This window comes from Triticum urartu, chromosome 6A (assembly GCF_056163025.1).
Source record: "Triticum urartu cultivar PI428250 chromosome 6A, HENAU_Tu73, whole genome shotgun sequence".
NCBI classification, from domain to species: Eukaryota; Viridiplantae; Streptophyta; class Magnoliopsida; order Poales; family Poaceae; genus Triticum; species Triticum urartu.
In genome coordinates this window covers 517,174,672-517,181,564 of record NC_141878.1, presented here as the reverse complement: position 1 = coordinate 517,181,564, position 6,893 = coordinate 517,174,672, and the positions used below count along the sequence as shown (strand labels likewise).

The following is a 6,893-nucleotide window of genomic DNA, read 5'->3' as shown; positions in this document are numbered from 1 at the left end:
GGATCAATGTCAGGGGCATAAGTGTGCTTACGGATTCCTGGAATAAGATTTTGCGCCTCCGGAATGACAGGGTTAATCCGTTTGTTGTTGGCATCATAATAAGACTGGTGAACCGTCAAGTTAGCATCTTCTGCCAGCTGACTCGCCAGAGGACGCATTTTCCTTGTCACTCTTTTAAGGGCTGCATCATCAAAATCTGCTCCGTTTTCTTGTGTGCTTGGAAAGCCTTTGGCAAGGTCAACCGGATCCAAGTCAGCTATCCACGCTTTGGCTCGGGTAAGTGCCAACAAAGCGCCGGCCCTGGCAGCAGATCGCTTCACCTCTTCTAGCTGTGCTGGTACCATGGATAGCCTTGTCAGAGTGTCCTTGATCAGTGTTGGGGCCGGATTATCATAGGATGCTACGCAGATAACCCGTTGAGCACCGGTGTATAGTTGTTCCAGAAGAGTATATGCTGCTTTCAGCTTCATCCGTACATCTGAGCCCAGATGAGTAATGCGGCTACCTGCAACGGTTTAAGAATTTCATATTTTAACCGGCACCTCACAAGATGGATATTTCAGATACCTTGCTAGGAGTACTTACCAAAAACTGCGGAGGTCATGGCATTTACTTGACGCTTTAACCCAGAAAGCTCTTCTGCCACCGGTTTAAGAGAAGATTCGGCATCTTCAGCCCGTTTCAGCAATGTACCCTTCTCAGTGTCCCAGTTGGCATGTTCCATCTTGAATTCTTCATTCAGACGTTCTATGGAAGTTAAAGCGGCTCGAAGTTCATCTTTGGCTTTGGAAGATTCTTCTTGATGAGATTTGATACTCTCTTGAAGATCAGCAATCTACGTCCGTTGATGGTTTATGTCAGCCTGCCAAAATCAAGAGGAGCTTTTCAATATTTTATCAAAATTCCCAAGCATACAACTAGTTCTACACTTGGCACTTGGGGGCTAATGCGGATTAATTCTTTCTTACTGCTTATTCAAAGTCCCAAGGATTCATACAAGTTTCAATCCTGGCACTTGGGGGCTAATGCGGATTAATTTTTTCTTATTGCTTATTCAAAGTCCCAAGGATTCATACAAGTTCCAATCCTGACACTTGGGGGCTAATGTGTGTTTGTTCAAAAAACTTAAAAGTCAACAATGTGCAGTCTGGAAATTCAAAGTCCCGGTTTGTTTTTACAAACTAAACCGGCCCTTGGGGGCTACAAGATACAAGGCAGAAAAAAATACAAAGATAAGGAGGAAAATGTTTACCTCATAACGTTCCTTCATCAGATTTACCAAGTCAGCCTCATTGTCTCGGCTTGTATAAAGCCGGTTCAAGAATCCGGAATGAAGATCCTGGGCAGAAAGATTAGCATATTTTGACATATCAGTTTCCATCTTCTTCTTGCCCATTGAAATAAACTCATCCTTGGCGGTATGTTTTGCCAAGATAACTGGATCGCCCGGAGTGGTATAAGCAGTGCCGGTAATAATAACGTCATCGTCCTCGGCTGGGCTTGGCGGATTAGCATTTGACTTCAGTGGATCATAATAGTAAACCGCCATGATTGTATAAACTTGCATTGTAAGATAAGAAAGAAGAGACCGAGGCGGGCACTTGTATGAGCTAGCCTCAGGACTCTGTAGACCGGCCGGGGTCCTCCTGAGTATATAAAGGGGTGACCCGGCGGCGTTTTAGGGAGAGAGAACAACAACTCGAAGCCAGACAAAGCGGATTCGCTCCCCGGCCTTCGAAACCCCAGCAATACCAATCACAACTAGACATAGGATTTTACCTTCATCGAAGGGGCCGAACTAGTATAAAACTCTCGTGTCCCCTTGTCCGGTTTAACCCCTTCAAGCTAACCCGTAGCGATGGCTCCATGACTAAGTCCTTTCATGAGGACATCTGCCGTGACAATTCCACGACACTTTGGTTTGTGGCTCAAGACCTTTGGTGTGATGTAACACCCACGATGCGGCTATATCTCCCACGTGTCGAAGCACGACTTAGAGGCATAACCGCATTGTAAGCAATGTCGCAAGTGAGGTAACCTTCACACAACCCATGTAATACATAAGGGAAAGAGATACATAGTTGGCTTACAATCGCCACTTCACACAATACATGAATAAAACATAACAACATCCATATACAATCAAGGTCCGTCTACGGAACCAAATTAAAAGAAGACTACCCCAAATGCTACACAGATCCCCGATCGTCCCAACTGTGCTCCACTACTGATCAACTGACAAACGGAACAACATAACAAACACGATCTTCATCGAGCTCCTCCTTGAGCTCGGTTGCGTCACCTGCACGATATCATCGGCACCTGCAAACTGGTTTTGGAAGTAACTGTGAGTCACGGGGACTCAGCAATCTCACACCCTCGCGATCAAGACTATTTAAGCTTATAGGTAGGGAAAAGGTATGAGGTGGAGCAACAGCAAGCAGTAAGCATATATGGTGGCTAACATACACAAATGAGAGCGAGAAGAGAAGGCAAAGGCACGATCGAGAAACTATGATCAAGAAGTGATCCTAGAACAACCTACGTCAAGCATAACTCCAACACCGTGTTCACTTCCCGGACTCCGCCGAAAAGTGACCATCATGGCTACACACGCGGTTGATGCATTTTAATTAAGTTAAGGTTTCAGGTTTTCTACAATCGCACATTAACAAATTCCCATCTGCCCATTCCCGTGGGCACGGCTCTCGAAAGTTCAAAACCCTGCAGGGGTGTCCCAACTTAGCCCATCACAAGCTCTCGCGGTCAATGAAGCATATTCCTTCTCCCAGGAAGACCCGGTCAGACTCGGAATCCCGGTTACAAGACATTTCGACAATGGTAAAACAAGACTAGCAAGACCACCCGCTGTGCCGTAAAATCCCGATAGGAGCTGCACATATCTCGTTCTCAGGGCACACCGGATAAGCTAAGCGTACAGGAGCCGACGTAACCCAAGTTGCCAAGGGATGGCCCTGCACGATGCTCTAGTCTAGACCAACACTCAGAGGAGCACTGGCCCGGGGGTTTAAATAAACATGACCCTTGAGTCTACAGAACCCAAGGGAAAGAAAAGGCTAGGTGGCGAATGGTAAAACCAATGTTGGGCCTTGCTGGAGGAGTTTTATTCAAGGCGAACTGTCAAGGGGTTCCCATTATAACCCAACCGTGTAAGGAACGCAAAATCAAGGAACATAACACCGGTATGACGGAAACTAGGGCGGCAAGAGTGGAACAAAATACCAGGCATAAGGCCGAGCCTTCCACCCTTTACCAAGTATATAGATGCATTAATTAAATAAGAGATATTATGATATCCCAACAATAATCATGTTCCAACAAGGAACAAACGTCATCTTCACCTGCAACTAGCAACGCTATAAGATGGGCTGAGCAAGGTGGTAACATAGCCAAACAACGGTTTGCTAGGACAAGGTGGGTTACAGGCTTGGCTTAGCAATATGGGAGGCATGATGTAGCAAGTGGTAGGTATCGCGACATAGGCATAGCAATAGAGCGAGCAACTAGCAAGCAAAGATAGAAGTGATTTCAAGGGTATGGTCATCTTGCCTGAGATCCCACAAGGAAGAAGAACGAGTCCATGAAGAAGATAAACGGACGAAGACGAACGAATCCTCACAAACGCGACGTTATCGGAACCAACCCGAAGAAGCAACACCGGAAAGGAGCAAACAACATAGTAAACAATCATCACATAACATGGCATGATGCACAATCAAGTATGTTGCATGTCCGGTTTAAATATGCATGGCATGGCAAGGGGCACAAACAAAACTACAAGTTAAGTGGAGCTCAATATGCAACGAGTTGCATATTGATGGAACACCACATCAATTATTTAGTTCTCTCTCGGTTAGGTACTCAACAATATTAAAAGTTGGTTAACATGGCAAGAGGTGAAGCATAACAAAACTATACCATTGAAACAATTTAAATGGGGTCGGATATAACAGACAACAAATCCGGTAAATCCCCATATGCATTTAGCAATTTAAAGCAAACAACAATTTTAAACATTTTAATTGTTGTTATCATGATGTGGATGACATGAAAAAGTTTATGCAATGTTTATTAAAAGTTGACAAGAGCATTATGAAGCATTTGTCATCGTGGCGGAAACGAAAGGGGTGCCACGACAATGACAACGAAAATGGTGCCATGGCAACATTCCGGTTCTGATAGCTCATGGAGATACTGGTGCAAAAGGAAAAGTGACGGGAGCATGCAAAAGATGATGGGGTGATCCCGACTACCGGGTTCCCATGGGTTAGTGGCATAGAAAACGAGTGACAATTCGGACACGGTGCAGACAAAGGGTGCACCCCATACGACACAAATTCATTCTCGGACGTTCGTTCTCGGCGGTTATACCTTCAAAGTGTGCAAACGGGACGGTTCGAGTTCGTCGAGGGGAGTAGAGGAAGTAGTTGTTCTGCGACGGTAGTCGTTCACGTTCATAGTGGAAGTAGCGGTTCACGCGACGGTAGTCGAACTTGACGTTCACGTTACACGGGTCTTCGGCGACGGTCGTCGTACATGGTTCAGAGTGGTACTTGCACCTTCGGACTTGACGAATCCGAGGGCTTCGGGGTTCACCGTTGAACTTGACGAAACCCACGACGACGGAGAGGTATGCGTCGACGGTAGTCGTTCGGGCGGAGAGCGTCATCAAATTTGGCGTTCTTCAGACTTGCTGGTCTCGTCGAAACGAAGGGGCACTTGGTACAATCCGCGTAGTCGTGCACTTGTCGTCGAGGGACTTGATGGTCTTGACAAAACGAAGGGGTACTTGGCAAAACCGTGTTCTTCGGAGGTCGACGGTAGTGGTGAAGCACGGAGCAGCATCTCAAGTCACGGGAGCAGCAACTGTCACAGGCGGAGGTCGGGGCCGGAGCTTCTGGAGGGACCATGGACACAGAAGAGTCCAGGCCATGGCAGCCGAGGAGAAGCAGGGCCAGGGGCGTGTCGGGCCGAGGAGCTCCTGGCCGCAGTGGCGCGGCGCCAGAGCAGGGACCAGCGACGAGGCAAGGCAACAAGGAGGAGCCTACGAGGGACCCTGGCGAGGAGGCAGTGGAGGACGGTGCTGGCGACGCTGGCCTTGGCGAGGAGCTCAGGGGCGGCGCTCGCCCGGGCGGTGGCGGCGGGGCCAGCTTCGAGGAGGAGGGCGCGATGCAGAGGGAGAAAGGAGGCGGGACTCGGCACGCCGGCGGGACGGCAGCGGCTGCATGGAGCGGGCGGCGGCTGCATGGAGCGGGCGGCGGCTGCATGGAGCGGGCGGCGGCTGCATGGAGCGGGCGGCGGCCATGGCGCTCGGGAAGGCGCGGGGAGGAGAGGGGAGGAGGTTGCTGAGGGCGGCCGATGCTCGAGGAGCTCCTCTCCTCGGGCGCTCGGTGACATGGGGTTCTTGCTCCTCTTTCTCCCTCTCTGGGTGACGGTGCAAGGGAGAGGACGAGAGGAGTGCGCTGGGATTGGAAGAGAGATGGGGATCGGGTGCGGGGCGTGTGTGGCGGCGGAGGGAGGACGAGCGAACGAGGGGAGGTGCGCATGGGTATCGGGCTAGGTGGCGCTAGGGTTAGAGCTGGGCCTTGGGAGGCCGGCCCAGTAGAGAAGGGGGCTGCGCCTAGGCCTTGGGAGGTGGGGAGAGGAAAAAGGCCAGGAGGCCTGCTGGCTGGATGGCTGCTGGGCCTCTTCTCTCTCTCTCATAAAACTAATTTGACAGAAAACAAAAGAGAGAAAGGAAAAAAAGAAGAGGGGTTTAGGGAACGAATTTGAACATGAGGGTAATTTTATTGGACTCACAGAAATAAGCTTGGTCCGTGAAAATTAGAAAAGGCCAGATCGAACGATAAGAATTCAAACTCATTTGAATTTAATTCAAATGGGTTTGAACTAGGACGAGGTTTTTCGAAGTGCCCAAAAATGTTGAGAAATTAGGTGGAGCTCCGGAAAATGAAGAAAAGATATATGACAAAGTTAGAGGCCAAGAGTTGAGAAGGAAAAAAGGCATGGGATATTTGCAAGTGTGTTATGGTTAATTCCAAATAAATGGAATATTTACTACAGCTCTCTAAATATCGAGAGGATATGTTTTAAAGAGAATCACCATGTGAATTCTCTCGATTTAAATGGATCAAAGATCCATGACATTTATTTAGTTGAGTTGCAAAAGATTTATGAGATGATGGCATGATGACATGATGCAATGCAAAAATAAAAGGGCAGGCACAAATGAAACACACGGTGAAACCCGGAATATATGGAAGTCTTCTCGAGCATCGGTCTCAAGGCGTTACATGTGAGGTCGCAGGTGACAGAGGAGGAGCAGGCAGAGTGCAACAGCGTCATAATAGGCAAGCTGGCCGGCACGGATTGGCCCGAAGGATCTTTCGCCAAATCTCCCGACCTATGGCAGCAGGGGTGGTTTTATGTCAATGAGTCGCGGAGCTCCAAGTGGGCGGCTACACCTGCGTTCCGCCCCAGTCCTCCAATTCAGCTTGCTTCATGGGTCAATAAGGTATTGGACTGGTGATCCATCAACGAAGTGCAGACTCTGCAAAGCCGCATCCGATGCCTTACCGAGAAGGGCATCGATCTTGTGAGCGTCATTCAAATAATGCTAGTCCGCCGGATCCTGCCGTGTCAGCGGCGGCCTCTTCGTATGTGGGAGTTTAACCTAGAAGGTTGGCAGACCCTACATCACTTCTTCGGCACTACGCACGAAGGAATGTGGAAATTGTATTTTGGGGAATGAGGGCAATGGCCGGACACTACCGAAGATGTTGGCCTTGACTCAATCGTCCGGCTACTTCGGTAAGTACTCGAGCACCTTTCATTCGAGCATCTTTTAATGAGAAATTGAACAACCCGTCCCT

General features: G+C 48.8%; 2 long non-coding RNA genes across 2 annotated transcripts; both read right to left on the bottom strand.

The window, feature by feature from the left end:
* Window positions 1-207: 207 nt before the first annotated feature.
* On the bottom strand, window positions 208-1,342 carry LOC147966026 (uncharacterized). Its single transcript, XR_015607612.1, has 3 exons — window positions 1,253-1,342; window positions 586-862; window positions 208-505 (listed from the first exon to the last, which is right to left on the bottom strand). It is a non-coding gene; the product is annotated as an uncharacterized LOC147966026 (long non-coding RNA).
* Window positions 1,343-2,039: 697 nt separating this feature from the next.
* On the bottom strand, window positions 2,040-5,564 carry LOC147966025 (uncharacterized). Its single transcript, XR_015608702.1, has 2 exons — window positions 3,571-5,564; window positions 2,040-2,329 (listed from the first exon to the last, which is right to left on the bottom strand). It is a non-coding gene; the product is annotated as an uncharacterized LOC147966025 (long non-coding RNA).
* Window positions 5,565-6,893: the final 1,329 nt, after the last annotated feature.